Source organism: Schistocerca serialis, chromosome 8 (assembly GCF_023864345.2).
Source record: "Schistocerca serialis cubense isolate TAMUIC-IGC-003099 chromosome 8, iqSchSeri2.2, whole genome shotgun sequence".
Lineage (NCBI taxonomy): Eukaryota > Metazoa > Arthropoda > Insecta > Orthoptera > Acrididae > Schistocerca > Schistocerca serialis.
Genome location: NC_064645.1, coordinates 201,619,787 through 201,631,606, shown reverse-complemented (window position 1 = coordinate 201,631,606; position 11,820 = coordinate 201,619,787). Strand labels below are relative to the sequence as shown.

The following is an 11,820-nucleotide window of genomic DNA, read 5'->3' as shown; positions in this document are numbered from 1 at the left end:
GGATATGTACCTTTCTGGGCGTTTTCCAGGGAACGTTTCCGCCAGAGCACTGACCGGATTGGTGTGTGTGGGGGGGGGGGGGGGGGGGGAGGGGGTACGACTGGAAGCCGACGTCGTGTGCAGCCACAGCTTCCAGACCATCGCAGCATCCACGCCCCTGCCTCCCCTCCAGTTGCCGTGCTCCTTATGTGACGACGGTCCGTCGCTTTGAGGAGGAGGAATGTTATGGCATAAAGTCAAGTGCCGGCACGCCAGTCGGGAACGATAGAGAGGGCTGTGAGACGACATCAGCCAATTGCACGCTAACCGACCCCTCTTCAGGAAACGCGACAAAAATGGCTCTGAGTACTATGGGACTTAACTTCTGAGGTCATCAATCCCCTAGAAATTAGAACTACTTAAACCTAACTAACCTAAGGGCATCACAAACATCCATGCCCGAGGCAGGATTCGAACCTGCGACCGTAGCGGTCGTGCGGCTCCAGACTATAGCGCCTAAAACCGCTCGGCCACTCGGGCCAGCGACAACGCGACAGCAGCGGCCTCTATGTGAAGAGGATATAAGGGCCGCGCCCGCTGGTTGCGGCCCAGTTGAAGATCAGCATCAAGATTAGACACTTGTATAATGTAGCAGCGACATCGGAATTGTATATACTGAAGAAACTTGTTTATTTCGTAGGTCGCCCCTTGCTTGCGACGCTTGTGTGTTATTGTCAGAGTTAAGTTTTTGTCATTGTTCATTTTGTAATAAAACTCATTAATACGATTTGCTTGAATTTTTGTCTAGCGATCCGAGAAAACAGGTTCCCTAGGCACACCATCTTTGACGACTACGCAGGATTCAACAATTTCAAATACATCAGATTAGCTTTTTCATAAAAATTCTGTTTCCAAACAACAAATTAACCTCTGTTTCTCGAACAGCTCAGACTGTTTACGGCATTTTAGTAGTAGTTGTTGTTGTTGTCGTTGTGGTCTTCAGTCCAGAGACTGGTTTAATGCAGCTCTCCTTCCCACTCTATCCTGTGCAAGCTTCTTAATCTCCCAGTGCCTACTGCAACCTACATCCTTCTGAATCTGTTTAGTGTACTCATCCCTTGGTCTCCCTCTGCAATTTTTACCCTCCACGCTGCCCTACAATACTAAATTGGTGATCCCTTGATGCCTCAGAATATGCCCTACCAGCCGATCCCTTCTTCTCAAGTTGTGCCACAAATTTCTCTTCTCTTCAATTCTGTTCAATACCTCCTCATTAGTTATGTGATCTACCCATCTAATCTTCAGCATTCTTCTGTATCATGACATTTCGAAAGCTTCCAAACTATTTATCGTCCATGTTTCACTTCCATACATGGCTACACTCCATACAAATACTTTCAGAAACGACTTCCTGACACTTAATTTATACTTGATGTTAACAAATTTCTCTTCTTCAGAAACGCTTTCCTTGCCATTGCCAATCTACATTTTATATCCTCTCTTCTTCGACCATCATCAGTTATTTTAGTTCAATAGTGAATTTTTCCTGTATTCTTCGCTTTATAGTGCGTCCAGATATGCTTATAGATGCATCCTACCTTACAGTCGGCACTTCACTAGTGCCCTGCTACATTATGAATCATTCATCTTACATCGGTACGGGACCTTATTTGTATTATACCCATAAGACTTCAAACCACTTCCATTACAGTTCAGTCTGCAGTTATATGGTCATTTTCCTGAAAACACAGTTTCGTCTAAGACTATAATTTTGCAGAACATGTTCCTGAAAGATAAATATTAGAAAAAATATTTTCCTTAAAATTTTTATTTTTATTTACGTAACTAATGACATTTTTCATTATTTTCATTATTCTCCTCATCAGAAGTGAGTTGACAGAATATTGTTCAACTGGTGCATTCAAGTGGCACAAATATGAAACAGTTGAAAAATTACCATCTCTCAACGAGAATAAACTGTGACTTTGGTAAAACAGGTTACTAGTGAAAGCAATTATCCTAATGGGGCGGTAATTGGTTGATAAATTAGGATGATGTATTCAAGAGATAGACCTTCAGAAGCTGAGCACGTCGGTAACGCCTTGGTCCACCTTTGGCCCTTGTGCTGAAATTTAAGGTTGGTATGACCTGCCATGAAGAGCAACAAAACAGAGCATAGAACTTCGATGACGTATCGGCAAGCCGTTTGACGAACGACAGTCAGACCGCTATCCCTCTGCTGCCCCCCCCCCCCTCCCCCCCAGACACATCTTCGGCCTGGAATCTCACTGACTGGAGTAGAATTGCCTTCAGTGATGAGACCCCAACGCCCTTTGTCAACGAGACAGGCGGCGCAATGGTTAGTAAACTTCACTGGCATTTGGGAGGACGACTGTTCAAACCCGCCATCCAGAGTTAGTTTTTCCGTTATTTCCCTAAATCGCCCCAGGCAAATGCCGGAACGGTTCCTTCCAAAGGGCTCGGCCGGTTTCCTTCCCCAAACTTGACACAAACCGAGATTGTACTCCGTCTCTAACGACGTCGATGTCGACGCGACGTTAAGCCCAATCTTCCTGTCTTCCTTCAGTTTCCCTTTGGTTGTCATCCGTAGCACCCCTGCAGCACAGCGGTAAGTTGACGATATTCTACGCCCCTTTTTGTTGCCCTTCGTGGCAAGCCATCCTTGGCTTACATTTCAGCAAGATAATGCCCACCCACACACAGAGAATGTTTTTACTGCATGTCTTACAGCTCGCTAGACCCTGTCCTGGCCAGCAAGGTCGCCAGATCTCTACCCTCTGTATATCCTTCTCTTTAGCGATGGTTGCGGGACTCGTCGGTTTTTTGATAGAGCATGTCAAATTAAACGCCTTTCTACCGTCAATTTTCAACCATATTTTATTTTGTAATCAGTTTCAGCGTTTTACTACGCCATCTTCAGGCCCCTGACCGAAGTGCAGGAATAATCTATCTCGCTTGTGATCAAAACAGAGGCCAGCAATACCAGCAATACTGGTATTAGTAGATTTTTGTAACGGTGACAACTTCAACCATCACTAGGTGATGGTTGAAGTGGTCACTGCAACAAATATCTACTAATACCTACGCCTGAAGATGACGTAGTGAAACGCTGAAACTGGTTGCCCAATAAAATAACGTTGAAAACTGACAGCTGAAAGATCTCTACCCAGTTGAGAACGTTTGAGGAATTACGGACAGTGCTCTCCAGCCAGCTCGGGATTTTGACGATCTAATGTGCCAGTCCGACAGACTTTGGTAATCTATCCATTAGGAGGACTTCCAACAACTGTGCTCATTAATGCCAAGCTAAATAGCTGCTTGCATAAGAACCAGAGGCAGACCAACGCGTTATTGACTTGCTCAATTTATGAAGAATTATCTCTTGAATATGCCGTGCGGGATTAGCCAAGCGGTCTAGGGCGCTGCAGTCATGGACTGTGCGGCTGGTCCCGCCGGAGGTTCGAGTCCTCCCTCGGGCATGGGTGTCTGTGTTTATCCTTAGGATAATTTAGGTTAAGTAGTGTTTAAGCTTAGGGACTTATGTACTTCGCAGTTAAGTCCCAAAAGATTTCACACACATTTGAACTTTTTTTTTTCTCTTGAATAAATAATCCCACTTTTTCTGAAGTTTCAATAACTTGTTTGTCTGTGCTTGTACATCACGGATCTCCGTCCCATTAGAATAATTTCTTCGTGGTGCGTCTTATTTTTTTTGTTCTATGTCCTTTTTACCTATTTCTCATGGTGTATTTTATGACATGTCTGCGTCTAGTTGTGACATATAAAAATTGTAATTAAAGGCTACCACGCTTCTACGTTCCACATAGTTCAGATTTCATATTTCTGAGAACAGGCGCGCGGAGTGGCCGCGTGGTTTGAGGCGCCATTTACGGTTTGCGCGGCCCCTTCCACCGGTGGTTCGTGTCCTCCCTCGGGCACCTTAGCGTAAGTTAGTTTAAGTAGTGTGTAAGTCTAGGGACCGCTGACCTCAGTAGTTTGGTCCTTTAGGAATTCACACACGTTTTCTGAGATCAAATGAGTTTTGTGTGTCCCGAAGAGAGCTTTTCGAAGCGAGACAACCTTGGACAAAAGAGTGAATTTGTTGTGGGTTGTCAAAAGGTGTATCGTGGTGACGGTGTATCTAGAGCAAGAATATACGATTGCTTGCTAAAGTTTAGTCACCCGATATTACTACCTTTGCGTCCATTGCGACAACATGGCGGTGTTGCGCAACGCAAGCACGTGGCTGCTGGAGCACGTCGCCGTAAACAGAGCTACGAAGGCGCCTCTCTCCGGGGACAACAGGTCGTGACCGCACTGGAGTGCACTTCTCCGCCAGTAACAGTTTTTATGCTTTCTCCGTTACAAAGTACGAAAATTAAAATATTTGCAATGACAGGCCAATACATACACAGGACGAATGTAAAGTCTTTTCCTGGTTACGAGAATTTAGTTCTGAAGAAATTCCCTCACAGGACGTGAAAACGTTCGTGGGTGAAGAAGTGGTGACGTCACAGCGTGAAATTCCATGTTCCGTTACATTGCGTAGCGTGAAAGGCAGAATCCGCCATGTACTATTTTTGCTTCGTGGAGGGAAATGTGGCCACCGAGATACAGCGTCGGTTTTACGTTACAAGCAGAGCTCAGAAGCCGCCATATTGTATTAATTCGTGTGAACTCTGTCTACATTTGGCGGTTTTTATACTACAGGGTATATGGCGTGAAGATAACCTGTTTCAAAGCACCAGAACATGACAGATCTATGTGGTTACAATTTGCTATAAGGAAATGACAGGATCCACATTCCTGTAGTTACAGTCTTCTCATATTCGCCACTTTTTGTATTTTAACTCGCATACTATGAAAGTATGCCACTTCAGTGTTATGGGGCATTCGTGATTTATCAAAAGCACGCCGTTCTTGCTACAATTCGTTGTAGTTAATTGTTAAATAACGATATCTGTGGTTACAACCTTCAGACTTTTGTAAAATTTGTATCCACTTAATTGAGCCATTGTTGTTATGTTCAAACGGTATTGTAATCGATAGTGACATGAACTATGGAGGGAAATGTAACAGGTCCGTGTCTGGTTTTTATTTTTTTTCATCTAATGTTTTATAAAAGATTCCGAGACTTATTAGTTTCATAGAATTATGATCTACAATACTCGATGTTATTTAGTATAATATTATTTTAAATAATATATTTGCCGCCCTTCTTGTTGCATAGGCCAATAAGTGGAACGTTTCCCCAGTGGCCACCAGAAATTTTAATGCGGCTGCCAGTGTACGTCAGAAAGTAAACATAAGCTACAAACAAACTGTAAGTCTGTATGTTGTCAGTAAATATCATTCTCAATAATGGTGAGTAGCTTCGTCTCCCATTGGAATGAAATTGCGAAATAAATGTCTACTTTGAAACCTATTTACTTAAATACGTTACTTCAGAGTGATAGTCGTCAATACAACATCGATAACACGGGCGTTATGAATGCAGAAACCGATGTTAGACAGTATAGTTCATCTGCATTCAATTTATATCCAGAAATGTGATAGAGAGTCAATTGTTAACAAATGATCTCAGGTCGTTGTGCAGCATTTCTACAGGGTGAGCGAGAAGTCCCCGTATCTCTGCAGCCCATGTTTAGTATCAAATGGTATGCAGATTGGTAAGTAAGTTACTGTTTATCAGTTGTTGGAATCGATTGCTAGAATTCATGTTTACTTGTTTTCGGAGTCTCAGTCGAGTTTTAATTTGCCGTTTTTGGCAGATGTGAACTGTCATAGTTACACTATTGAGAAACGCTTAGTGACAGTACGTGTGGTGCGCCAACGACAACACACTGGGCAAAAAACGAAATAGATTGTGGGAGCATTCCAGGAAAGATTTAATAAGCCTCCACCGTCAAAGACAGCATTTCTCGGTTGGAAAAGACGTGCTTTTGCTTTTGGCTGTGTTAAAGGCAGGTCGCGGAATGGAAGCAAGAAGAGACGAGAAGAACCATGCGCCGGAATCTCTGCTTCCGGTGAACAATCCCGTATGAAGTCGACGTTTAAACGTGGGTGGGAACTCTACATACCGACGACAACAATGCGAGATCCATTGAAAAAACACTTTTTCTACTGACGTTCGTAAACGAGTTATCGAATATAGACCGGAGTGAGCATATGGCCCCAGTTGCAGTGAGCCGTGCCTAGGTTATATTTTCAGACGAATGTGCCACTTATCGCAGCTCACGCGCAAGAAATATTGTCTTTTGGGCCAAAGAGAATCTTCATTACATAGTCGAGTTAGACACGAATCCGCCTCACGTAATGATAGACAGTGATGATCACACAACATCTGCTTGGACACTGCTTTTTGAAACGATTGTGAATGACGCAGATTATTTACACATGGTACAAACTTGGTTAATACCTCAGCTTGAAGAAGGGGGCCTCGTGGAACACACGTGGTTGCAGCAAAATGGAGCGCCTCCTTATTACGCTCTTGCAGTCCCCGAGTTCCTAAATAAAGACTTTCCAGGACGGTGGATAGGTCGTGGTTCGTGGTTCATCAGCAACACCAGCTCCCTTGAAATGGCCATTAGTAATTCCTGGCCACCGAGAAGTCCTGACCTCACCAGATATGACAAACTCGATATGGGGGTCGTTAAGGCGTATGTATCATCAAGGCGTTACGCTACAAATGAAGAACTACGCAATACTGCTGGGGATGCATTTCGCACTATAACACCGTACCTGCTCGGAAATATGTCAAAGTGATTTATGAGAATGCAGGCTTTCTCGGCGAATCTCGATGATAAAATCTTTTAGGGTTGACAACCGAGTCAATGTGTTGTTTTGCAGCAACCGTTCAGCAAGTTTCTTACTTGCCGTCTTCAGGCGGAGATGGCAAGTAAGAAACTTGCTGAAACGTTGCTGGAAAACAATACATTGACTCAGCTGTCAACCCGAGAAGAATTTATCAACGTAGTGATATATTGGACACTTAATATGTGAGTACTTGGGCTAAAACAAATGAAATCACTTCATATTCAGTCAACGCAACTTTTTTACCCGCGTCCGCTTTCGTAAACTGCATGATGTGTGATTAGCACACCAAATGTAGCTAAGTGTCGCTGGTGTGCGCTGCGGTTCCAAATCACGTCGAGGAACACGTTCCGTGAGGAGTGCCACGTAGTTTCAGGGCTTGTAGCAGCCTCGAGGGATACCATGTTTGGCATACTTCGCAATTAGAGCCTTGGCTCTTGTGAGACGGCTTAAGCAATTATGCTCGATACAGCTATGAAGTTTGTTGCAAATGGTAGTTTAACTCATGGTGTTTCTACGGATACACTTTTACATGTGCTCTGAGAACATCTATTTAGGAGTGCTGCTACCACAATGGCGTATGCGCAGGCGCAATGTCTTTTGTGGTTTCATGGAACACGGTTGCCTGTTACAGTTCAATGACAGTTCCCAAATGCCTATGTTCGATACCCACCAGATGTGAAGTGCAGCAACGGATGGTATGAAAAGTTTAAAGAGGCTCAAGGCAAGAAACGGCAGAACTGGAGTGAGGACACTATTGATGCCGTGCGTACGGCAATGCAACACAGCACACGGAAATCGACGTGTCGTGTTTCCAGAGAAACCAGCATACCTCAGAAGAGAGTGGTGAAGATTTTACGCAAACGGCTGCAGTTTCATGCACACAAACTGCAACTTCTTCAAGCTTTGTAGCCAGAAGATCCTTCCAGACCTGCCGAGTCTGCTAGGAACATGACAGAACGAATCGGTGTAGACAGTGGCTACCTTAATAAAGTTTGTTTTGCGATGAACTGATTTTACATATCTCCAGGGATGTAAACAGGCGTAATACCCGGATCCAGGAGTCGGAGAACGCACATATCTTGGTACAGCGGATAAAGCGCAGCCTGAAAGTGCATGTATGGTCTAGCTTATTGCAAAACACAATTATTAGACCGTTCTTTTTCATTGAGCCTACCATTACGGCAGGAGTATTCATGGCTGTGTTGAAACTCCACGCTGTGCCTCAGTTATAAGAATTTCACCCGTGTTTAGTGTTTTAGCAAGATGGGTCATCTCCGCACTTGGGTTTACTTGTTCCCCAACACTTGGATGAAATCTCTCCCGACATATAGGTCAGTAGAGAAGGCCCAACATCAAGACCACCACGTTTACTAGACAAAGACCTTCTTGACCATTTTTGTGGATTTACTTTGCGTATAACGTGTTCAGTTCACCAGTTCCTGATGTGCAAACTCTTACGGCAAAAATACGAGATGCTGCAGGACTTATGATGGAAGTGATATTGGTAAAGACGTAGAGAGGAATTAAGCGTCGCCTACACGTTTTACAGGTAACAAACGGAGCACACGTGGAAATATATCCATAAAAACTTTATGATTTAAGGACCATTTGCAACAAACCGCATAACTGTATGTAGCACAGTTACTTATAAACATTTTTTTATTCAGGAAAAGACATTACGTTCATCATGTACTATTAAGGAATTAAGGTACGAATGATACTTAAAGGGGACTCCAGCGTTTTCCGTAGTCCTTTAAGTGTGTAATTTTCATCGTAATGGTTTATTGCAGCCCTGCTAATAAAACGCTCTATTTAATGTCGTTTCGCAAACTATAAAACGCGGGGTACTGTCGAGAACAACGGAGGACATTGAAACACTGGACCGCTCAAAGTCCGGAAACTAGTAAGTGCATGAAGGCGCGCGTGCTTATTCTAGAAACGCAGTCGCAGTACGGAAGCTAGAAATGTCTCTCATGCATAACATCCAAACAGTTTTGCGTACAAACCAATGTCGATGCAAGGACGTTGTCTATAAGCGAATGACTGTTAAGTACGTCTTAATGGACGGAACAATCTACTGATCCACCCCCGTATTACCAACTTATTTCCTGCAGTGGTCATGATAGTTGCTTAAGGTCACCCCTTTCCTTGTGACTTCATTGGCAGAATTAGGGGCCCTGTAAATAATGTATGACCGCTCCTCGTTATCATCGGACGACGGACATACGAAACTCTATTATGCTGGATGTGAAATTCAGATCACATTAAATATTTAGCAAAGTTAGAATCCTTTATCTCTTTTGATACGCAGTAACTATATGTTCCTATACGTTGTCAAAGGTCTCTATTTTGGTTACAATTTGCCGTTAAAATATGAGATGGGCAAGGGTATTCCAATGCTGCTACGGTATGCAAAGACACAGAGCTCCGAATAAAAATGGAATAAACAGAATACTGGTGGTTTGTATGATTTTAAATATGCTGACTACAAAAGGTCGTAACCCGTGCGAATACACGCTGTTTTTAGAAAATTAGATAACAACGAACATTTTTTTCGTTTCTAATGTAAGGAACGTCACGTGAACTGCGATAAGCAATGCACAAATAATATTTTGTCAGTGTGGCAATATTAGAACTGAGATTTCATATCAATGTTGATCTTTAAAAATAGCTGGATACTAAAAATTTTCATCAACTGACATTGAAGATAATGTTTAGAATCGGAAGAGAAAGTAAAAGATGATGAGACGGAAGATAAAATACTGCGGAAGGAATTTGACAAATCTCTGAAAGATCTAAGTCAAAACAGGTCCATGGGATTAGACAATATTTTCCTCAGAATTACTGAGATCCTTGAGATAGCCAACCATGCACGTTTTATGCAGACATACGAAAAACCACAGACTTCAAGAAGTATGTAATAATAAGATGGTAATCATTCAGGTTCCAAAGGACGCGGATGCTGACAGATGTAAATATTACCGAAAAATCAGTTTAACAAGTATTTCTTGCAACACGCTGACAATTATTTACAGAAGAACCGAAAAAATGCTAGAGGTTGATCTCGGGGAAGATCATTTTGGGGTCCAGATAAATGTAGGAACACGCTAGCCACTAATGACCCTACGCCTGAAACGTCCCCTTAGAAAAATTAATGAATTACTGTGCTGATAAACCTCTTACATTATTTGATTTTCAAACAGCTGAGCAAAACTGAACGTACTCAGACATTACTCTCTTTACTTATTCTGATCAACACTAAACTGACACACAATATTTTTAGCGCAACGCAATCTGACTTTCAAAAATCTCTACTAAAGAATGGCCCTGACTAACATTAACCTATACCTCTCACATATCACTTACCTCACAAAAATCTTCGTTACTCGAACTACTGCAATACAGCGAGCGCCACTACTGCCAGCTAAATAAAAGATTCAAACTACTGAAGACACTAACTACTGATAGGCATAGTTTGCAAATGAAAGATTTTGATAGAGAACAAACAATGTATTTACCTTAATAGTGTCAAAGTCATAATATATATAGCAGTTCATGACATCCATTCTTACAAATGTACTGTTTCTGATGGACACGTCCAGATCATCAGCTCTCAAAAATCCGCCATCTCACTTCCCCACATCCACCACTGCTGACGGCTCACCTCCAACTGCGCAAGGCTACGCGCTGTGCACATCCAACTGCCCAACACTACAATAGCGAATATTACAACAATGCCACCCAGCCACAGACTGCACACAGCACAGCCAATGATTTTCATACAGAGCGCTACGTGGCGTTACCAATATAAAAATCTAAACAGCCTACTTACACGCCTTCTCTTAGAAGACAAGCCAAAGGAAGGTAAACGTACATTTACTGCATTTGTAGATCCAGAGATAGCTTTTGGCACTACGTTCACTGGTATACATTCTCTGAAATTCTAAAGGTAACGAGGTAAAATACACGGAGCAAAAAGTTATTTGCAACTTGTACCGAAATTAGACTGCGGTTAGAAGAGTCAATGGGCATAAGAGGATAGCAGTACCTGAGGAAGTAGTGAGAGAGTGTAAGCTGCGTGTCAAATGACACATTCAGTTCCTCAATAGTTTCGCCTTCAACAGCTCGCAAATTAGGTTTTGCAAACATTTTCTTAAAAACCTTCTGTAACCAATGCAGAGTAGGTTCTTTGATTTGCGTCTCTTTGAGACAGTGCGGAGGAAATATGTTGACTCTGGTGACTTCTGCACGCTTCTTGGAGTCGCAGATTGAATAGACTCAGCACTGACCGTTAGGGGCAGCTCGGCCCGAAACAATAACAGCCAATAGCATTTCACAGCATTCAGGTAGGGTCACTTCATGTAACGGGCGAAGCCCCGAATCCTCCCCCGGTCAGAAAAATTGTACCGAATCCTGCCAAGCCCGCAAGGGTCTGGAAAAAGATGGGACCGAATCCTCCCGTTTGAAGCAGGTAGCAGTCCTAAACGTTATGAATACTCCAAGCAACCAAAGGAAAGCATATGAAGTTACAGTAGAAGATGTAAGAAATTTTCGCGTGTATTGTATGTTTAAAAGTTTTATCTTTTGTCTTATTGAGATAAAGTCCAGCCGGCACAGCGCCAGTGGCTAAGTCCTGCTCGAGGTCACGCGCAAAGCGTGCATAAGTGAATCAACATTTTTTGTTTAAAACGTGGGAGGGGTAGAGGAACGAGATAGGGAACATGGCAGAGATAATTATATTATTGTCTATAATACAACATACAATGTGTCAGTTTGGGAGGATTCGGTCCTGTTACCTTCTTATCTACCTGGTTTCGGGAGGATTCGGGGCTGCGCCCGACGTCACTCGCTTGGTACTTCGGAGGCTCCACACTGGATTTCATCAGCGGTAAAGAGCCTTTAGGAGATCCTAAGAACAATAGATCAGGCAACGCTTGTACTTGCTTGACGTGATCCTATGGTTATCGGACGAGTGGCTATGGCGTTGGAGGAAGCAAGTTCGCG

The 11,820-nt window shown here is 43.0% G+C and overlaps 1 non-coding gene across 1 annotated transcript; it reads right to left on the bottom strand.

Moving 5' to 3' along the window:
• Positions 1–435: 435 nt before the first annotated feature.
• Trnas-gga (transfer RNA serine (anticodon GGA)) lies at positions 436–519 on the bottom strand. Its single transcript is given in 2 exon segments — positions 436–470; positions 480–519. It is a non-coding gene; the product is annotated as a tRNA-Ser (tRNA).
• Positions 520–11,820: the final 11,301 nt, after the last annotated feature.